This window comes from Struthio camelus, chromosome 4 (assembly GCF_040807025.1).
Source record: "Struthio camelus isolate bStrCam1 chromosome 4, bStrCam1.hap1, whole genome shotgun sequence".
NCBI classification, from domain to species: Eukaryota; Metazoa; Chordata; class Aves; order Struthioniformes; family Struthionidae; genus Struthio; species Struthio camelus.
This window is the reverse complement of record NC_090945.1, coordinates 5034477-5056416: the sequence shown is the minus strand read 5'-3', so window position 1 is coordinate 5056416 and position 21940 is coordinate 5034477.

Below are 21940 nucleotides of genomic sequence, written 5' to 3'. Positions count from 1 at the left end.
CAAGAAAATGGAGAGGACTCAAAGTGAACGGGAAGTGGCCTACATCCATTGCCCTTCATGAAAGTGATGCTGGTCTTAACACCAACTAACAGGATTATGCTTAACCTCAGCAACCATTTTATTACAGTTTTAGATGAGAAACTATGCAGGTAGTATAATTTTTTCTTGCACAGAAAACAGGATTATTAGGAAGCTAGTAATCTTTGTACTAGAACAGCTAGAGGTGGTAGAGGCTTAAGAGGACGAATGCTCATGAGTGTTGCTACCACAGTTTAAGACATTTCTTCCCTCCTTCATTGTGCCTTGTGGTATTTGCATGCGGTTGGAACAAGGGGACAAATACCTGTGTCCCATCTATCCCCGTACACAGTCCTGCAGCTAAGCATAGAGATGCTTTTGCCAGTGTTTGAAGCTGATGGGGATTTCATACTTCAGCGAATGAGGTCTGGGAACAGGTTTCCTTCTGTCCCTGGAGGTACCGAGGTTGCCTCTAGTCCAGGCATTCGTGGGTGATAGGATTTTAGACTGCAGTACCAAAATTCACCAGACCTAGTCTGTCAAGACCCTCAGCAGTGCTTGAGGTTATAGTGGAAAACAGAATAGATTAAGGAGCATGGTACTAAGACTTGCTAACAGATGTAGCTGTACTGAGCTCAACAGGTCTCAGCTGTGCAGCACTGACTAACAGAGCAGCAATCCTGGGCCAGAGGCCCAGCCAGTTCACGTAGCTGCCTCCAACTGAATTTCCAGCCTTATTTCTAATGAATAAATTAAAGCACAGGTAAAATTCATCCTTAGAGTAACATCATGAATTTCACTGCAATCACAGGGGGAAAAGCTATATCACTGTGACAGATCCACAGCGTCGCTAACTCTTACAGCCTGACCATGATGTTTGCTGCTTTTCTCAAAGCCTGTCTCCTGGAGTCCTGCAGCTGCAGGCTTCCCAGTAATTGCATGAGAACCCAGGACTCAAAATAAGCACATAAATAAAATGCATCTTTCTAGATACTGTAGGTGCAAAGAGGAGCTTCAAAACAGTGAAACTGAAAGATAAATTTGAGACAATCTTTGATGAACTCTTAAAAAATATTCAGCTAGCATAGTTTTTTAAAAAGCCTCCCTACTAGGGAAACACTAGAGATTTTTCAGATATGTAGCAGTAAGACATAAAAGTCACGATCTGAAGAAGCACTACCAGTACCAAGATTTTTAACAGCATATATCTGGCCCCTGTAAAATCTTATCATTGCTTTGAAGTTGCAATTAAAAAAAGTAAAGTCTGTGATTTGGTGGGGGAGGGCTTGTTTATAAGCTTTTTGTCTGCATTCACTTCAGGTTTTTAGGCAGAGCTTTGCCTGCAGGGACTGTAGCATTAAGCCATGGGCTGAGGGCTGGAGGGCTCAGTCCTTGATGGAGTGCAGGTGTGCATAGGCTGGGGCCAGGGTGGTGCCTGGGGCTCATTTGCACCTGGGTAAGTGAGGGCTGTCCAGGCTGGGCTGAGCAGTGCTTGTGAGGGGCTGAGGAGAAGTGACATGAAATGAATGTCTTGGCTGTATGATGGTGAGCCTGGACGTGGTCACTGCTCCTTGAGTGGTGCTGCTGGTGGAAGTGAAGCAGGTGTGTTCTTCCTTGGCTTGTGCAGTGCTTGCAGCTTGCGTTGCAAAGGCTCTGGTCCTTGCTGATTGCTGTAAGTTACCTGAAAAGAGTGTGTATTTGCTTGGTATCTGCCAGAGGCAAGGACGATATGCTTACAACTCTCCTTGCTTGGTGCTGGGGGAGGTTGAATTACAAACACCTAAGGGTGCAAGGTGGCCTGTGCATGTAAGCTGGTGCTGCTGCTGGAGCAAGAGGGCCTAGCAGAGGTGAGGTGGAACTCCACAGCAAGGCACGTGCTGTTTCTGGCCCTGGAGGTGAGGGGAAATGGCTGGCACAAGACACAGGAGGGTGATGAAAAGAAGTACTTGGCCGTAGGTTAAAATGGTATGGGGTTTAATCTCTAGAAAGTATGTAATGGTCTGTTGCTTCTGTTTTATGGACCTGTCCCTGAGGCAAATAACTCTGTCTTGTTTAAGTTATGGCCAGGACATGTTGGACATGGGGGAAGGAGTTTGGATGACTGTCTGAACTTCTCTTGTATGCTAGGCTCAGAGAGGGCTGCTCCATGCTTTCTGCAGCATAGTGGTTTGAACAAAAAGATTTTCCTTCTTGCAGCTCAAATTCAAACAGTTGTCCCTCCTTTCTGCGTATAAGAGAAGGAGTTCAGTGATGAAGCACAAAATGTGGAATAGTGGGAATCCTGACTGACTAGCTAGCAAATTGAGGAGAGGGTTATTAGTTTTTACAGAGGGGAAGAGGGCATGAGGTATTTCCATTGCTGACTTTCCTCCTATATCCCCAGTCCTAGTGCAAGGGTATGCTCTGTGTGTGCAGGACCATTGCTCCTTGTGTGCCCCAAGTGCCACCTTCATACAGGGAGGGGAGCTGGGGCTGGACAGCCCTTGCCTCTTTTGTGGTATCTGTCCATAGAGCAGAGTGGCTTTAAGCCTTATGTCTAATCACAAAGTTGCAATACGATTTGTCCTGGGCCTGGCTGTGGAGAGGCAGATGGGGAGAGTGAGTGCAGAGCCAGCTGACGTGACTTTCTCCCAGCCAGATGTGGCTTCTTCATGTGCTGCTGTAAATCAGTCATTTGGAGGATGAAAAACGGCCTTGAAAAGGATTGTGTCTTTGGGTGGCTGATGCTGGATTTGCTGAGTGGGTGTGGATTCACTTTTTGATGTGCTGTGGGTGTTTTCCCTAGAACAGCTCTTGTGCTTGACCTAGTGAGTTAACTAATACCTAAAGCCCCTCTTCAAATGCTATACCTCGGGGTAAGCATCAGGAGAAGATGATGTTGATACAGCCTCTCTTGTGGAGGCTCTCTACAGTTTTATTTCCATAGTTTTTCTTAGTCTTAATGCTCTTGGAGTATTCTTCAGGGCATGCAAAGGGCCTTTACCTGGAGTGGTTACTTTTTCTGGACCTGTGATCAACTCCTTGCTATGTAATAATAAAAAGAAAAAAAAAAAAGCAGAATAAAGAGGCATTCCATCAAGAAACCTGAGTCCTAAGGATGGTAGCGTTTTCCTGTTGCATATGGCTGATGGTCACCTCCTCGTATCTGACCAGCTGTGAAGAATGTGCTTAGCAAAAAAAAAAAAAAGTTAGGGCAGCACTTTTAAAGGCTCATTTATTTGCACTCCGAGCTCACATAGGTGCCTCAGCACAGAGCTGAAGTATCGAAAAAGCTACTCTTAGCAGTTAAATGAGCAATGTTTAATAGAGAAAAGTCTTTACGATGGTGAAGATCAGAATGGCAGCCAAACCAATCCAGGGAGTTGCAGGTTGCCTCCAGGTTAACTGCATATGCAAGCTCCAGTATTTTAGCTACTAAAGTGTGTTGCATTTAATTTTCTTTTCCAATTAAATTTTAACTGAAAAGGAATGAATAACGCTCCTGTATTCTGATTCAGTCTGTGTCTGTGTGGTCAAGTAATTAACCCTTCTTGCCTGGGTTACCTCAGCATATAAAGCACGTATCTGACGGATGAATAGGATGTGCTTCATGGTGACTGACAATAGGCTTCCCGCTCTAGACATCCAAATGCCACCAAAGTGACAAAATGTTCCAGACGTGTCACGTGTGAAGCAGACCTATGCTACAAAGGCTGCTAATCCAAAATAACTAAATCTGTGAAATTTGTTGGAGTAGGAATACTTAACATATTTCTAAGAGATTAATTTCTGCAGTGCTGTGTGTAGTTCCGAAACTTTCTCTGTACTAGATAATTTTTAAAAAACTGGAATTAATTGCTTGGCTTGAAATGTAGTGGAATAACTCAAGAGAACTAGGCTTTTAAATGCGGCATAAATCAATAGGAGCCCTAAATCGGGATTTTTTGCCAGCAAGAAACAATCAATGCACTTGGAAGGGTTGTTTTCCAAAAGCACCTAGCATCCATACACCTTTGTGTGTGTGTGTGCGCACTGTTCTTTTTCCCATGCTTTTACTGAAGGTCTGTGGAGTGGGTATTTATAGGACGACCAGCTAGTGATTATTCTGTTTTGATGCTATGGGTCACAGAGGGTGTATTTAAGGAGGAGAGTGCTTACCAGATTTATTCTGGCTTTCAGAGGAAAAACTGCAGCTCTTAATTCTGTGGTTGCCTATCCTGCCGTGTGAGCACTGATTTCATTTCAAATTGGTTAGCTGGCTGCAAGTACATTCCAAACTTCTGCAGCCGGCACATAAGAGCTTCCCAGCTGCACCTCAAGACCCTGCCTGCAGCTACACGAGACTGCATCTCTGCAGTATAGTCCAGTCAGAGCATTAGGTAGCTTGGGGGATTACTGGGATTGTTAGTGACTTTTGCTGGCACCCAGGTGTGAGAGTCCTGTTGCTGAACCCCAGTATCTATGTCATGGGGGGAAAAAGGGGGAACTAGAGGAGATTTGAGGAGGCAGAGCTGTACCAAGCATCAGTGCCTGGGACAGTTTGCTATAGCCTCACCCCTCACCTCTATGCTTCTTCTATGTCCCCTGTGACTGTTACCGCTCATTCAGCCTACTCCTGGGTAGTAGGAGCAGGCAGGGAGAATTGAGCCTGTTTGCTCCCATATGTTGCTTGGGGTGGGTGCCCCCATTGCAGTAGCCCTGTTGGTGCTGCGCAAGGAAATTGCCAGAGAATAAAATTAACTCACTGAGTGGCTCATGAAGGTACACGCACATGTCTGCTAGGGCTGACAGTGTTGAAAGCTCCAGACCAAAGTGCGCATCAAGGATACCTGATTTGGCCTTCATTGGGCAAGCCAATTCCAGGAATCGGACAAGAAAATCCTTTTATCTGTTGGCGTAGGTCTGACCCTCCCCTCGCTTGCCCTGAGTAATAGGGGTATAGCTCAACTAAAACTGATGGGCCTGTCATCAGAAAGCATAAATCAGAAAGCATAAAGGATGCAATTCTGCTGGTGAGGAAAGATCCAAGAAATGGGTTAGATCAAGGCTTTACTTAAAGGATCCGACAGCACAAACCTCCTCCTCCATCTCAATTGCTGTGACAGAGCTGATGCTGGCAGGTAGCCTTCTTTGTGAAAGAGGTTTTCAGTGATTGAGGCCTCTGAAGATGTTAGATCCTGTTCCAAATCTTATGTGAAGGTCACAAATACAGTTTTCCTCTGCCTCTTTCTAGCCATGTAATGACAGTCAGTGGGAGACCACAGCAGGGAGACTTGCCTGAAGCTGTGCTGGAAGCTGGAGGTCCAGCAAGGGACTGAAGATCTTGAATTCCAGGATGCCTTTCCCTCTTTTGCTTAGTTTGTAGCAAATACAGAGAGAGAGAGCAGTCAAAGCAGCAGTTCTCGCTCCAAGCAAGCACAGGGAAATCCTGTATGCAAGGAGAGATCTTGCTTCCTTGCTGTCTGGACCACTTGCTCCAAGGCTAAAAGTGAATTCACCACGTCATCTCCCCCGTGCAGCCGGAGAGCGTTTACAGGTCATCATTACCCTTACCAGGGAGATGGTCTGCTCAGTATTACTGCAATTTGTAAATGGCTTCATTTAGATGTCACCAGTGAACTAATTTATGGAGGCTGTAATTAGTGTTGATGGGACAGCAGGTGGAAAGCAGTAAGTGGCAAAATTACTTAGTGACTTCATGAGGGGTTTTGAGTGTCCAGCGGCAGGCTGTTGTATGTAAGGGAAGGATGACAGCAGATGAGCAAAAAAGTAAATACATCTGGGAAGATGGATGCAAAATGAAGATATAAGAGATGGATAAACTGATTTTATGATGTTATTTTCCAAGCAGAGAGGCACAACGTAGCCATGTACTTGCTGTCACGAATCTCCTGAATCAAGTAGCTTTCCAGTGGTGCCATTGTTTATTGTTCTCTCAGGGCTGCCTGTTGATCTCAAAGGTGATTTCTGCTCCTTTTTGGACTCTGGTGCTGGGTGCTTTGAGTGTTTGTGCCATGTGTGTCCGAAACCAAAAAGTGGCTTTCAGGAGCAGGAGGGCAGTTTCAGAGACTGGTGTGAGTATTGGTCTTGGCTCACTTACCCAAATGGTAAGGGGGAGCTGTTCTCTTCTGAACTTTATGCTCCTGCAAGAGAAGAGTCTAAAACTCACCTCCCACTAGTGGTGTGTGGGAGCCAGCAGCTGCCATTGTGGTGCCCCTGTAGACTCATATGTGGGTAGTAATGTGTAAGAAGTCAGATCTTTGGAGAGATGCTGTATTAATGCCTGTCGTGCAGTTTCTGTTAGAAGCTGGGGAGATCTGTTGCTTGCTTGTGCTGTTACATTCGGGGGAAAAAAACCACAACGGAAGGAACAAAATGGATCAGATATCACAAACATCAGCCACGCGTTTGGAGCTTTTTCAGCTTCTGAAGTTTGCATAAACTGTGATTTTTGTCTTGTGAGCTTGGGTTCCTGAAACCTCTGTAGAAATATCTGCATGACAGATAACTCTGTGTAGTAACATAAGCCAGCCTATGGCCATAAGACAAAAACTGCCTGAAGGTAGTATTCTGGGCCACTTTCATTATTTCACCGTTATACCTATTGCAAGACTAATATAGCGGGCATTGCAGACTCTGCACGCTGCCAGGACGTGGATTTCACGTGCAAAAAGGGAAGGACTACTGCCAACAGCTTGTGGGCTCCTCTGAATGATGCTGGGTTATTAGGATGACAGCACTTAGATGTGTTCAGAAAAGTACCTGGATGGAAGAGGAAAATCAAGGCTATCACAGAATGGCCAAGGTTGGAAGGGACCTCTGGAGATCATCTAGTCCAACACCCCTGCTCAAACAGGGTCACCTAGAGCATGTCACACAGGAGTGTGTCCAGGTGGGTTTTGAATATCTCCAGCAAAGGAGACTCCACAACCTCTCTGCGCAACCTGTTCCAGTGCTCTGTCACCGTCACAGGAAAGAAATTTCTCCTCAGGTTCAGATGGAACTTCCTGGGTTTCAGTTTGTGCCCGTTGTCTCTCATCCTATCACTGGGCACCACGGAGAAGAGTCTGGCCCCCATCCTCTTCACACCCTCCCTTCACATACTTGTTGTACACATTGATCAAATCTCCTCTCAGTCTTCTCTTCTGCAGGCTGAACTGGCCCAGCTCTCTCAGCCTCTCTTCACAGGAGAGATGCTCCAGTCTCTTCATCGTCTTTGTAGCCCTCCACTACACACTCTGCAGTAGTGCCATGCCTCTCTTGTACTGGGGAGCCCAGAATTGGACACAGCACTCCAGGTGAGGCCTCAGCAGGGCTGAGAAGAGGGGGAGAAGATCACCTCCCTCCACCTGCTGGCAACACTCTGCTGGGTTGCATTAGGCATACCATTGGCCCTCCTGGCCACAAGGACACATTGCTGGCTCATGGTCAACTTGTCCACCAGCACTCCCAGGTCCTTCTCGGCAGAGCTGCTTTCCAGCAGGTCAACCCCCAACCTGTACTGGTGCATGGAGTTATTCCTCCCCAGGTGCACGACCCTGCACTTGCCTTTGTTGACCTTCAGGAGGTTCCTCTCTGCCCAGCCTGTCCACGTCCCTCTGAATGGCAGCACAGCCTTCTGGTGTGGCAGACGCTCCTCCCAGTTTAGTCTCATCCGCACACTTGCTGAGGGTGCACTCTGTCCCTTCCTCCAGGTCATCGATGAATACATTGAACAAGACTGGACCCAGCACTGACCCCTGGGGGACACCACTAGCTACAGGCCTCCAACTTGACTCTGCGCCACTGACCACAACCCTCGGAGCTCTGCCATCCAGCCAGTTCTCAATCCACCTCGCCGTCCACTCATTCAACCCACACTTCCTGAGCTTGCCTGTGAGGATGTGATGGGAGACAGTGTCCAAAGCCTTGCTGAAGTCCAGGGAGACGACATCCACTGCTCTGCCCTCATCTCCCCAGACAGTCATTCCATCCGAGAAGGCTAGCAGACTGGTCAAGCATGATTCCCCTTTGGTGAATCCCTGCTGCCTACTCCTGACCACTGTCTTGTCCTCCACACGCTTAGAGATGACCTCCAGGAGGAGCTGTTCCATCAGCTTTCTAGGGCTGGAGGTGAGGCTGACAGGCCTGGTGTTTCCTGCCTCCTCCTCCTTCTTGCCCTTGTGGAAGGCTGCAGTGACACTGGCTTTCTTCCAGGCCTCAGGCAGTTCTCTTCTCCAGGACTTTGCCAATGATGATGGAGAGTGGCCTAGCAATAACATCTGCCAGCTCCCTCAGCACTCGTGGGTGCATCCCATCAGGGCCCGTAGATTTGTGGATGTCAGGTCTGCATGAATGACCTCTAAACCTGATCCTCCTTGACCAAGGACCAAAGTCTCCAGACCTGAGGACTGGTCTTAGCAGTGAAGTCTGAAGCAAAGAAGGCATTCAGCAACTCTGTCATCTCTGTATCCTTCGTCATTAGGGCACCCGCCCCATTCAGCAGCGGGCCCACGTTTTCCCTAGGCTTCCTTTTGCTCTTGATGTTTGTGAAGAAGCCCTTCTTGTTCTCCTTGACATCTCTTGCCAGATTTAATTCCAAATGGGCCTTAGCCTTCCTCCTCACATCGCTGCGTGCTCTGACAACGTCCTTATATTCCTCCCAAGTGGCCTGTCCCCTTTGCCATGTTCTGTAGACTTCCTTCTTCTGTTTGACTTTTGCCAGGAGTTCCTTGCTCATCCATGCAGCTCTCCTGCCCACTTTGCTTGACTTGTTACTCTTAGGGATGCACCCATCTTGAGCCTGGAGGAAGTGATGCTTGAATATGAACCAGCTCTGCTGGCCCCCCCTTCCTTCTAGGGCCCTACCCCATGAGATTCCTCCAAGTAGGTCCCTGAAGAGGCCAGAATTAGCTCTCCTCAAGTCCAGCGTTGCGATCTTACTTATTGCCCTGCTTCCTCCTCGTAGGATCCTGAACCCCACCATCTCATGGTCACTGCAGCCAAGGCTACCCCCAACCTTCACATCTCCAACCAGACCTTCTTGATTTGTTAGTACAAGGTGCAGCAGCACACCTCTCCTCGCTGGTTTCTCCACCACCTGGGTCAAGAAGTTATCCTCAATGCTCTGCAGGAACCTCCTTGACTGTTTCTGCCTAGCTGAAAGCTGTTCTTTTTATGGAGTGAGGAGGGCCTGTGGAAGCTGACCTTGATGGGAGCGTGCACACTGCTCTAGCATGTCCTGGGGCATGCCATGCCCTGCTTGCAGCCTGCTTTCCATCCGCAGGGCTTCTCATGTGAGCTCTGGTGGATTGCTAACATTCTGGCTGGATTTGAGCATCTGAGATTGGGCACATGATGAGTGGGTGCCCTTATGGCCTTCACAGCAAGCAAATTTGGGTCTGCTTTACACCCCTTGCTGTTGCACATACCATCCGAGAATTGTCCTTGGCCCCCCAGAAGATGATTCGCTTGCGTGTTCGAGCTGTGGGGTGCTCTGTTGCTGGGCGTATTGCCAGAGGCCTGGCTGTCCTTCGCTTTGCTGGCTCCTTTGCACTGCCTGAAACTGATCTAACAAAATTGATGTTCTCAATGGGAAGAGCTGGTTCATCCTCCTCGTGTCTGTTGCAAGCTTTCACCCTAGCTGGTTCTCTCATCCAGGCAGTCACTGAAATGCTTCTTTTGGCACAAGACCAGTGCGAACAGGCAGCCTGTGAAAGCTGCTTGTGGAGTCACTAGAATTTTCTTTTTGTCTCTCGTCCCAGTGGTCTCCGTTGGACTCCTGCAATACCTGTAGTAGGGGGAGATGTGACAGGTAGAATGAATGTTCAATAATAACTTATTTTTTTTCACTAAATGCTCCAACTCATTTGTTCTTCCACACTAATAAAAGGAGTGCTTGAAGGAGAGCAAGAAAACATCTTGAGGGTGTTTAAGGCAGAGGTGTTTTTTACATGATGGCTGTCCCCCATAAATAAGCCCTCTATCACAAGTAATTGTTGGCTGGTCTTTCGAGGCTATATTTTCTTTGTGTAAAGGGAAAGTATTGCAGTGTGATACTGTAATCGGACACTTGCACAGGACGGGCCTGATGGCAGGAGGAAACTAAGCACAATGAAGTATTAGCTTACCCAGGAAGATGAAACTACCTTAAAGGAATAGAAAATTGAGAAGGTCTAGTTTCTTGAGGCAGTTTCTCCTCTTCGGGTCTGTGCTGTTTGAAGTTGCTTGTGTGACTCAAAGCCAGCGGAGTAACACAGACTTGCTGGTGGGTCACTGCAGAGCTGCCTAAACTGTCAGAGGAGCTTTGACCTTTAAGGCAAGGCAGAGAGCCAGCTGCAGTTGTCCTACCACAGCCTATTGGCATCACCCTGGGACAAAGCAGGCTTTGGCAAAGGCCAGGGGAGTTTGGCAGGTGCTACTTCTGCTATGCCAGCTGCAGAAGTACAGCTCTCACTCGCTTGCCCCTTTATGGGAAGAGGCAGCAGGAGGTGGTGCATGCACGGCAGTTCCTTGGCATTGTTCTGAGACCAAAGGTGATCCTGAACCGTTCCAACACTGGGGCTAAAAACGCAAAAGGGAAATGTTGACATTTTTATTGCAACCCCAAGCTTCAGATGCACATCCTTTGCCTCCTGCTGCTGAAGCTATCTGGAAGAAGGTGTTTCCTAACCTGTCCCTGCAGCCATGAGCGTTTGTAAACTTCCTTTTGCAAATTAAATCAATAGGTTTTTTTTTTTCCTGAACTCATGTGATTAAGACTCAAATAGCTTTTCTATTCAATTAAAGAAATATCTTTTAAGTAACAATAATAAAACAGAATGAAATAACAATCAGTCTTTTCAGGTTAATTAGGGAAATTTCTGGGCTACCCCTAATGCTTAAAGCTGTGTGAATAAGGGGAATTCTATTTCAGTGTGTTTTGTCCTGATTGCAGAGGGAGAATAATTAAATATTTTAATTGAAATGAAACTTCTCTAGTTCATTAAATCAAACTTGTTACCTGGTTTTCTTACACCAATGTAAAGTGTCCTGTCTTTAGTCAGTTACAAATTAAATCAGCATCTGCCTATGATGCTACTTTACCACACAAGTCAAACCAAGAAGAAATATTTGGCTTCAGTTTTTTCTGTGTAAAAGTCTTTTTATTTATGTTTTGCAGAAATGGCATTTTCCGCATAAAAATAACAGTGAGAGAGATTCTCAGCCAGCTCTACTGTCAGTACCAGCGATTCAAACTGATTCAAAGCTCCGTATGGGGGTATAACACTGTAAAACAATCAAAAACCTGATTTAAACTGTGAAAACCATGCTTAATGATGAGTTGATATTGCTTGGGATATGGTGGCTAATAACAAATCAAGATTTGTGGCTGTCCTGGCTGTTTGAGAGCTGTGAATTGTTAAAATCAGGCGATACACGGCGCGTCCACAAAATGGAGCACAACCTGAAGAGCTAACCAATGGAAACAGGAGCGATGCCTATCTCTTGCAAAATCCTTCTGTTCAGGAAAGCTAACAGGAGATGCTTGTTTGAAAACTAGCATTGCCATGTCTGCTTCCTGTCAGAGCGCGAGAGAGACCACAGCGCAAGCCTAATAGGTTTAGTATTCCCCTTGGGTTGTTATAAACAAAATCAATATGTACTAATGACTGCAGCAATAAATTTAATCATACTTCACATGGTAACATTCTGCACTCACCCAGTTGTTGGTTTGACAGAGAGTAATAGAGTTTACCCTTTTAAAGTTGTAAATTACTGTGAAAATGCTGAGCCTCACAGTAAAATACATTTGTGGATGATTTTAAGCTTAGGAAATATTGGTAATACTTTCACTAAGCATACTATTAAAATAAATAAATAGTATTTATTGCTTGGTTTCCCAGCTGCAGCTGGAAGAAGAAACATGGCATACATGTTTATCATGCTACTTGTGGTTTTATAATATTTATTTAAAATTGATTCTTGAAGGAGCAGTCTGAGAAGCTTTTTTTCCATATATCTGGCTGAAAGAGTTTCCTCCAGAACCAATTTCTAGCAAGTAAAAGTCTTGATTTAAGTGCTATTTAGTTTAGAAGCTCCTCTTCTGTTTAGAAATTTTCTTTGTTTTGTTTTGTAGACTGTCAGATAAATGCTGTTGAGTTGGACTCAGTGATGCAGTTGGCCCCATTGAAACCTTACAGATTATTCATTTGTATTATATTTCAAACTTTAAATGCTTTCATCTGAATTGAAGTGAAATCTTGAAATTGTAGGAATCTTCCAGACACTAGAAATGCAGATCTCTCTGCGTGTCTACCACCCAATCCTTTTCTCTCTTAAATTTTAGAGCCCACAAGGAGACAGAAAATCCAGCTGGTTTGAATTACTCTCTTGTTATTACAGTCCTTCCATCTGAGACAACCTGCTGAGGGGTCATTTCTGGATAGCTTTTAAATGTATTACAGTAACCTCCACAAACTTCAGCCTGCTGTGTAGACCATGTTGGTCATCAAACGGGAGTCTCCAGCCGCAAGTGTTTGTAGTGCCTCCAGAAAGGAATTAGATGAAATGTGGGAGAAAAATGAAACCCATATTTTAAAAAAGAACTATATATTTTTTCCTAAAGCACAACTAGGAGTAAGTCAGTTCCTCCACACAGACATCTAGCACCCTTTGAGACTCCTGATGCTGTCTGGGACATCCTCATGGGGCTAGTAGGTCTGACACAGGACCCTTGGGAGTCTGTGACCTTCCAGCAGGGCAGCTGAGGAGCAGGAGAGTTGTCTGGAGTGTCTCCAACAGCATGAGACCCTTGGGTAAAGTCAGATCCCTCCAAGTCACAATCTGAAAAGGACTCTGCTCTGTGGGCTCAGATCAGCTTTACAAGACTGGAAAAGTTTTCTGAAACTTGGCCATTGCATTTCTGATGTAATTTGTATGGAGTTGTCCACATGTAAATCATCTGGTTTTTACTTGCCTGAGAGGGGAAAAAATCTCTTCCTAAAGTCTGCTTCTCCAGAATAATAATTTCTCATTGATTTGGAAGTAAAGAAACCTGCCAGAAGATGCAGTCCTGTTGTGTATTATGGCTGAGATTAAATCAAACCTGCCATAATGCAGGCAAAGATCAAGTCTATCCCGCTCACTTGAATCCTGTGCAGTATGGATGTGCAGCATTTTGTTATGGTCAAAGAAGGCAAAAAAAAGCACACTTGAAGCCCCGGTACAGAGAAGGCTAAGTCCGTAGATACCAATTGAAGTCCATTTTGGTTTATAGTGTCTTGATAACTAACTGACTCTTAACTAATTGACAGTTCAGGGGTTGTGTCATTTTCAGGAATCCTGGAAGAACAGCAGTTCACCTATGTCACTAGTTCTGCCCTCCTCCTCCCTGCTCTGGGTGTCTTATGCCCTGTACTGCTTGAGAGGAGCTGTATCCCTGGCCCATTCCCTGCTAGTACCTGATGGCACTTCTGAGAAGGCTGGAGGTTTTGTTTTTGTTTTGCTTTTCCTTCAGTCTCTGCATTGCTATATGGAGCGGGAGGTGCCACATCAGATTGGAGACCTGCATTTTGCAGGATGATTTCAATGTTTTCCCAAAAGAACAAGTTCATGTACCTTCTTACACAAAAGCTTTTCTTTCCCTTCTGGGTTGTCTCAGACTAAAGTGATCATTGTTTGCAATTGCGACAGCTGCAGCCGCAGGGAACAAAAACAAGTAAAAGCACTGCTACGCCAAAAGGAAACGTTACACCAGGCACTGTGCTGTGCGTTTGCCTTAATGGGAGGAAGGACCACGTCTCTCTCATGCTGCACATCCTGAGCTTGGGAGAAGATGGGAAGGTAAGGGTAGAAAGAGAAGAAGCACATGCAGCAGAACAATCATCAGCTTTACATGAATTCAGGCTCCGAGTCTTGTACCCTATCCAGTGCTCCTCGGATCCTCCCTGCTGCCCTAGCAATTTCCCTCTGCTCCTTCCTCCCCAACTGCTGCTGCCCGTGGTGCTGCCCCTGCTATGCCTGGCAGCAACCCTGCTGGGTCAGGTATGTTTGCCCTCAGCTGCAGTTCCCTGCTGAGGGGCAAGGGAGTGGGTGCCTGTCTTTGCTGCACCTCTGCCTGCCAGCTAACCTCAGGGACGTGTGCTGAGCCTTAGAAGAGCCTTGGGGGGGGAAAGGAGATTTCCAGAATACAGTTCCAGCTTCTGCCAGGAGGCTGCTGAACTGGAGGTGGCATCTTGGTGTTTTCTAGCCCTTAGTGGGCTTTATCTCATGAATAGGAGTTTGGGTCTGTCAGCCGCCTTCTTCCCTTCCAGAAAGACTGCAGGTAAGACTGCAGTGGGGATACTCTTGCACCCAGCATCGATCACGCGTGTGTTCCCAGCACCTTTCAGAAATGGCTCTTAGGGGTTTTGGAGGCTTTTCTGGGAAGTGACACGCTCAGCAGGCCATTACCCAAGCCTAGGACTAAACTGGGGCTGGTAACACCTAGCCCCAGATTCCTCAGATCTCCCTTTACTTTCAACTTTTTGGAAGGATGATCCTGCTGTGGCTGCAGCCAGTCTCTGCTGTCCCAGAGAATGGCCTTGCTCAGCCGTGTCCCCTATTGGTAAACAAGCTGTAGGCAGCCATTAAATCTGCTGCTAATGCCAGAAACTAGGGCTTTTCTTTAAACTAGAGCTGTATATCTGTTGTTTCTTTTGTGGGAGGGAAGATTCTTAATGCTGTGGTTTACACAGTTGTTTAAATGCTGCTATTTGCACCATGTAACATGCAGAGGATCAGAAATACCTGCAAACATCTTGGTATTGCTGTGTCTTGAATGTGACAGCATTTTACAGCTCACAGCAGGGCAGAGCTGGTGTTCTTGCCTTCGAGCTGTGCTTTACTTTCCACCTGTGCTACGTGCAAATGCAAGTTGCCTTCAGCAAAGGACTTGAGTGTGGTAGTACAGTGACCTTTCAACTGTTCCCAGAGGCAAGTCATTGCATTTTCACATGAGCTGAAACTCAAACGTATGTGGAGGGTCAAATGTCATTGAGTTCTGTGAAAGAGAGCTAGATCATAACAGCAGTGCTGGTCAGATGAGCGTGCTCTCTCTCTCTACCATATGCTTAGGCAGGGCATGGTGATCCCCAGCTTCTGGTGATCTGTAGCTCTGAGACTTCCTGAACCAGGAAATCTCTTTCTTAGTGTCTCCTTCTTAGCTCTAGAAAGCTTTTTCTTCCATTGATTCCTCTAATTCCCAGAAAGATGTCAATGTCTGTGGTGTCCTGTGGCTGTGCATCATTCAAAGTACCACTTCTTCTGGTCTGTCTTTGAACTTAACGTTTTTTGGTTTGTTTTAAGGACCTTGAGTTTTCGCACTAGAAAATGATGAGCTACTCCTGTTCTGCCTAACACTTTTGATTTTATAGACCTTTACAATATTATATTTTCCAGGCTGGAGCCTAGCTCTATTTAAAGCTCTCCCTATGCAGAAGCCATTCTGTTCCTTTAATCATTCTTGCAGCCCTTCTCCACACCTTTCCCAAGGTCTGCTCAATTTTTTTGACATTGTGGTCCAGCTCTACTTGCAGTAATCAAGGCACCATGAATTTGTACAGTGATACCGTGGTGTTTCCTGTTTCCTTTTGTGGCATTGTGAAACTGAGAGGACAGTGGGATTAAATAAAATTGTACTGCTGCTTCATTCCCATCTCTTTTTCCATTCAAATTCACTGAACGGTGGCAGGGTGTTCCTAGGGTTGATCGTACCTACAGCTGTAGGTTTCAGTGTCCCCTGCTCCAAGCTATGTTTTCTTGTAGTCAGAATTCAGCAGTTTTGGGTTTCCCCAGTCATTGAACAGACCTGCCAGGTAGATTTCTTGGAATACTACTTTGTATTCAGCAAAAATTTTCCAGGCTTGGAAAACTGAATTACAAATTGCTGTTTTTAGATTGCTGGCAAAATCAGGCAACTCTGGTACCTGAGGTTTATAGCCATACCCCACAGATCTTAGGGTACCTTCAGAGTAGCAGCTTTCTTCCTGTCCCATGGCCATCCCTTGATGGAAAAATCATTTGAATAGGAGAAATCAGACTTGAAGTCCTTGTTTTGCGGCAGGCTTTCCTAAGCTAGGGTTTTGAGGTCTGCTTAGGAGGTAGCAAGGAGTGTTTGGCTGAAGAAGCTGTTGTAGGAGCGTCTTCATCCTAGGCTCTCCTTCGTCCCGGGACTGAAATTGGCACCTCTGAGTAGTGGTGGTCACTCTGAGTAGTACTGAGGTGAAGGTGCTCAGGCTGCTCCCTGACTTTAAGGCAAATGCAAAGCCAGATGCCACTGATTATTCCCTCATGTCTCCTTGCCTCAACTCTTCATGTGTAAAAATAGGACAATCAGCAGTTTCCTACTACACCAGTGTCTTAAGTGGACAAATAAGCCCATAACTGTAAGAGCAGCTGTACAAGTACATGAGGCAGAATTATGATCTGTTCTGCCGCTTTCTGTCTGTCCCTTCCCTAAGCAGAAGTGTTTCGCCAGAAGCCAGCGAGCAGGATGTGCCTGAAAGTTTGCCCTGTGCCTTTCAAGCTCACCACCCAGCAGTGACATAAATTTCCTTTAAGGCAAATCCCCCCTCGCCCCTCCCCCCCCCCGGCATCTTCAGCTTAAAATCATCTTTGCTCGTCATGTTTCAGAGCTGCTACACTTTATGCTGAAGAGCTGCATGGGGAAGGGACAGGATCAGACAGCATATTACGTTTCTGGTTTGTCAACTGTCTCAAGGCTGTCTGCAGAAATTAGTGTAATATCATAACTTGTCTGTATATGTGTACAGCATCACATCTCACAAAACAATAAATTGCATTTGTGTTGTGATATGAAGCTGCTAGCGATGCCTATGTTAATTTTCCGTGGCTTATTAAGAAAATCATAACAATGCACGCTATTTATGCAGGAGGTATTCAGAGATTTATCTCCCCAGTAATGTATTAAATTAGAATGGTGACATTAGAGACAGAGATTAATGTATTAGCATTTCTACTGTAGCTTAGAGTCAGGATTATATCACAAAAGGAATTAGTTTTGCGGTCTCTTCAAAGATCCATTTTCGGTGCTGTCCTTCACCGGCTCATTGTCAATCACAGTCACAGGGATAGATTCATGTTTGTGTCGCTTTTTCTTCTCGTTACGCTCTTTACTGTAAAGAATGAGACACCAAGAATTCTAACGCTTAGCAGAGTCTGTAAAAGTAATTTGTTCTACTGCTTTAGTTCATGTTTTCAGGATTTGGAATGGCCAATGGTTTCTGTTTCTTTCACATCTGTTGCAGCAATCCAGATAGTCCTATCATAGAGCATTGCAAAGGTCACACCCTCTGACTACGACTGTCTTTTGCAGCGTACATATGAGAGAACAAAAACCTTATTTTTGGAACAAAGATTAAAGTGAATTGCCTGTCATATTCGGATACTTATATAACCTGTGGTCTCAATAACTGGATAAATAAATTTAACTTTTAAAGAGAAGTTTACACTAGCCAGAAGACAGCATCCCCAGTTTTGCAAAATGGCATTGGAAGGAACTTACCCCATGTGCCTTTTGGACTAGATGTAAGATACGCTGCAATGCAAATGTTTTGAGATTTCCTCTTGTTTCATTTGTTGCTAGCAAGCCAGGAGGCATTTCACACAGAATTATGATATTTCTTACCTCCATACATTGTCCAATAATCTCCAATTAAACTGGACTAATCTTATGGAAAAATTCAGAATCCCTTCTTCAAAAATGGAAATATCTACCAGGAAAAGATTTTCAATCATCCAGTATATTATGTCATAATACACTTAATATTCCAATGATGGTTAAGCTACTGAAAACTTCTGCTTCCAATGGAATTCTCTAAGAATGTGAAAAATTAGTAATTAGTACATATTATTGTATGTTCTGAAAAGATTAGTATATGCCTTAGATGTCAAGACAATTGGAGCTCCTTCTCTTTTTTCTTAAGAAGGAAAACAATTTGTTAAAAATGTTAATCCCTGATTGACGTTATTCAAATGTGAATGTACATGTGCAGAACATTCGTTTGTCTTTATAATTTCAGCATCTGTCACTTCTAAAACAGCTGTTTAAAAAAAATCAACAAAAAATCCCCCAACATTTCCTGGAATTTTTCTGTCTTGCAGAGATGCCAGCCTCATTTCCATAGTAATGCAGTTTAGAGGTTTCAAAATAGCAAGCAAAGAGCAAGTTGTGCTTTCGCTCATGCTAGCTCTTGTTTCTGGGGCTTGATGAAGCCAGTCACGCCACCATATGCTTCGTCTCCTGTAACAAATACACAAACTTCTTCCTGGCGAGGCTGTCAAGTGTGTGCTGCTGCTTCGGTCTGGTCAGTCGAGTGAGACGTATGCCACTTGCACAGTGGCAAGCTGGCTTTGGAGCAAACAGAAATAGCAGCAGGATTCCTCAGTGTCAAAAGATGCTGTTTTATGCGGTTCAGAGCTGCGGACTCGATTTCCCTGAGCTCTCTGATGTTGCAGAGCTCGTGAAGGGCTCGGGGGCTTGTCTGGGTTGTACTTGTGGTGGATCATCACCAGCCACACCTGAGGAGGTGCAGAAAAGGAAATGCAGCGTTCAGAAGGCTTGCGAGGTAGCGGGAACTTTAGGAAGAGGGATATACCATTGCTACCATAAATTTGGCAGAGCCAAATTGGTTGAGACATTGGCAAATTGGCAGAGACATTGGTTTATAACCATGTTTGGAGGTGCTGGAGACTTCTATCTGGGAGCAGGTATTCAGATCTTTCCTGTTGTGCTGCAATTTTCAGTCTTTGCTCTCTGCTGAGATTCTTGCTCTTGATTGAGTCTTTTGAAAAGTTAGAGGAAAAAAATTATTCAACCATTTTTAGGAACAAGCCTAAGGAAAATAGATAACCTATTTTATTTTTTCCCTCTCTCTCCCCCGCTCTTGGTTAGCCCAACTATATTATGGAAATTTTCGTTTAAAAATACTTTTGAAATAATCTCTAATTGTCATTTATATGCCTATCCTTTCATCTCTTTTTAGCAAGGTGAAAAGGCCTTAAAGTAAGCATAAATATTACTTGGTCAATCTAGATTTTTTCACAGTAAGTAGTGCCAAACTACTACTTGGTATCTATTTTCGGCTAAGCTATGGCCAGTTACAGGGACAGGTGTATTTGAATAGAAGCCAGATGCTTGTTCATCCAAAGCAAGCTGAAAGCATTGCCAGCTCCAAGAGCTATTAGACTTGCTCATAGGATCACAGGTTAATTCATAGGTTTATAGAATAATTTCTTCTTGTGTTTGTGTATTATTAGGTAACTTGCACAGGCAGTGCCTATGCCTGATCCCTGCGCTCAGATGTGCTGGGATGGATCAGGCTGCCTTCTGCTGTCCCGTGATGATAACTGCCTGGGACAGTGCAAGGATCCCGCCTAGGCACGGCAGAGCAGTGCCCTTCACTGTAGTTGTATGAGATTAGAACTGTAAGCCAAGCAGTACAATTTGATTTTTTATATATATATAAAATTTTTTTTTTTCTTTCTCCTTGCTCTGTTTGTCATGAAAAATACATGGCTCCAGTCCCATATGCCTCAAAGTGTTGAAACATATGATCGAGACATTCTCTTGGAATACTTGTCATCCTTACATCTCCATAAATTACTGCTGCTTTCATCACTTATCTGTTTTGGCAAAATTTCTCAGGCTTTTCAAAGTACATGCTTGGCTAGAGTTGGTTAGCAATTTAAGTGGCACTCAAATATCGGTAGGCTAGTGTGAGTTTACTTAGTGTGTGTGAAATGATGATCAAGATGAAACATCAAGCAGCTCTTGTTTCAGTCAGTGCTTCCTGCTGAGGGTTTATCTGATCTACGTGGATTCAAGTGTGTGTTTCATTTCCTTTGTGTCTGAGAAGTTTGGTAATCAAAAACGCTGATTCCTCTTTGGCTTTATTTTTCCTAATGCCCAGGGAAGGCTTCTGGTTCTACGTAAATGTGATTTTCACTATAACTGGAGAGAATAATGGAAAATTCTGGGCTGATTTATCCCTGCATTGGATAATGCTGGTAAAAGGAGTAAACCTGGATTTTCAACTTTAACCTATGATTTTTTGGGTGCCTGATTCAGCACACTATAGAGCAGCCTCATCTTTACCTTGGGTGTGGAGCCTCAAAGCAGCACCCCCAGATTTGGGCACTTTGGGTCAGTGTTCATATTTGAGGATGCTGTGTTGCCAATTGTCACATTTCAGCACTTCACTGTTGTCAGAGAATATGTTGAGAGTGCACTTCTGTGCCACGGTCCTTCTGTGTGGTCACATACCTAGCCTTAAAAAAAAAAAAAAAAAAAAAAAAAAAGGGAAATCTAATAGGCCTACGAGCTGTGTGTTCTGAGGGACTAACAAATAGCATTTTCAGCTTTGAAACATTCAGAAGTTAGCCTGCCAGCTGAATTTAATACATACAGAAGGACTGAGAAAGAGTTTAAATGGAAAGTAGTTTGGGCAATATCCTATATGAATTAGGAACTGGCTTTTGAAATTGGGCATCAACCAGAGGTGACAGTTTTTATTACTTCAGGTAGAACCTGCTTGCTGACAGAGAATCTCAGTAATGCTGTTGAAGGTAGCAGAGAGAGTCAAAAATGATGGAGCATAGTAGGTTGAACTGTAACCTGTTTTTTCTTTCCTGCCCGGAAGTAGATTGGGCTTAAGATCGAATGCTTGATGAACCGCTAGTCTGATCCCACCAGGCAATTTCTGAGGTCCTCTCTGGATATAACGTTTCATGCTCTGTTGCTGCACTTGGAAACAGCATGAATGCAGTTCATAACTGAGTCAGTTGGGGTGTTTCCGGAACTGGTTTTGTTCATTTCCATGTACTGAAAAAGATGGCTACAAAGATTGTATCAGCAGGACAAAAGCCTGTGGAAGAAATCTGGATCATTAAAGGACTGATTCCAGAATTACCAGATCCAGTCATTCAAAACTTACGACTCGGAGTACTCTAAAAATCCAAGAAAGCTTAGCAATATGAACATGGTGACTTGAGGTGATTTTTTTTGTCTCCTCTGTGTTGGTAGACCACCATTTTAGAGATTTTGCACTGAAAATAAAAAGAATCATCATCATGTTTTTGAAATAAGAGTTCCACAAAGCATCATGTGACGTGAAGGTGTGAAAGGGAGACTTATAATGAGAAACAATATCAGAAGTCTGGGAGAAAAACATTTGGGACAAGATGATGTTCTTTAAATCAAACCTTCAGGGCTCAAAAAAACTGCCTCTCTCCTTTGTTCTCCATTTGCAACAAATACCCCATTTTTATTGTGGAAAGTGAGGAAGGCAATGTGGCAAAACTGCCAGGCCCAAATCACGCGAACATTTGCATTAAGTTTCTCTTTAGTAAATTATTTAGCAATTAAAATGATTTGGTTCTATTCTAGGCCTACGAGCTCTGGCTTATATAAAAAAGATTTAGAAATTGGGGCATTTGGCATTTTTTATTTAGAGAACAATTGGAATGCCTTTGTGTTGGGCAGAATGATTTTCTTTTGTCTAGCGTGTTGCAGAACAACTTCCCGTTCTCACGCAGAAGTGCAGCAGAATTCTTGTTTGTGAATGATGAGAAACACTATCTGTAAATAAAGCTTGGAAACGTTTCTGAGCGCGAGATAAAGATGGGCACGTGTTATAGGAGCTTCTCTGAGTGTCTGTCTTTAAGAATTTAAATAGCCCTGTTGGTCTAACTGCAGCTAGTTACATCTCTAGATGTGTGTCGGGGCAAAGTCAGCACTGTGTGTGAGAGGAGACGTACAAAGGCATTTCTTTCAGGGAACACGCGTCTGCATATGGTGCAATATAAGCACATTTCCTCTTGAATATTGTTACTTGCAATAACCTGCTGAGCTCCACAGCTTTTGGTAACTTGTAAACATTAGACAATAGTATCAGTTCATAGGAACGGTGGACTAGAAGAGAGA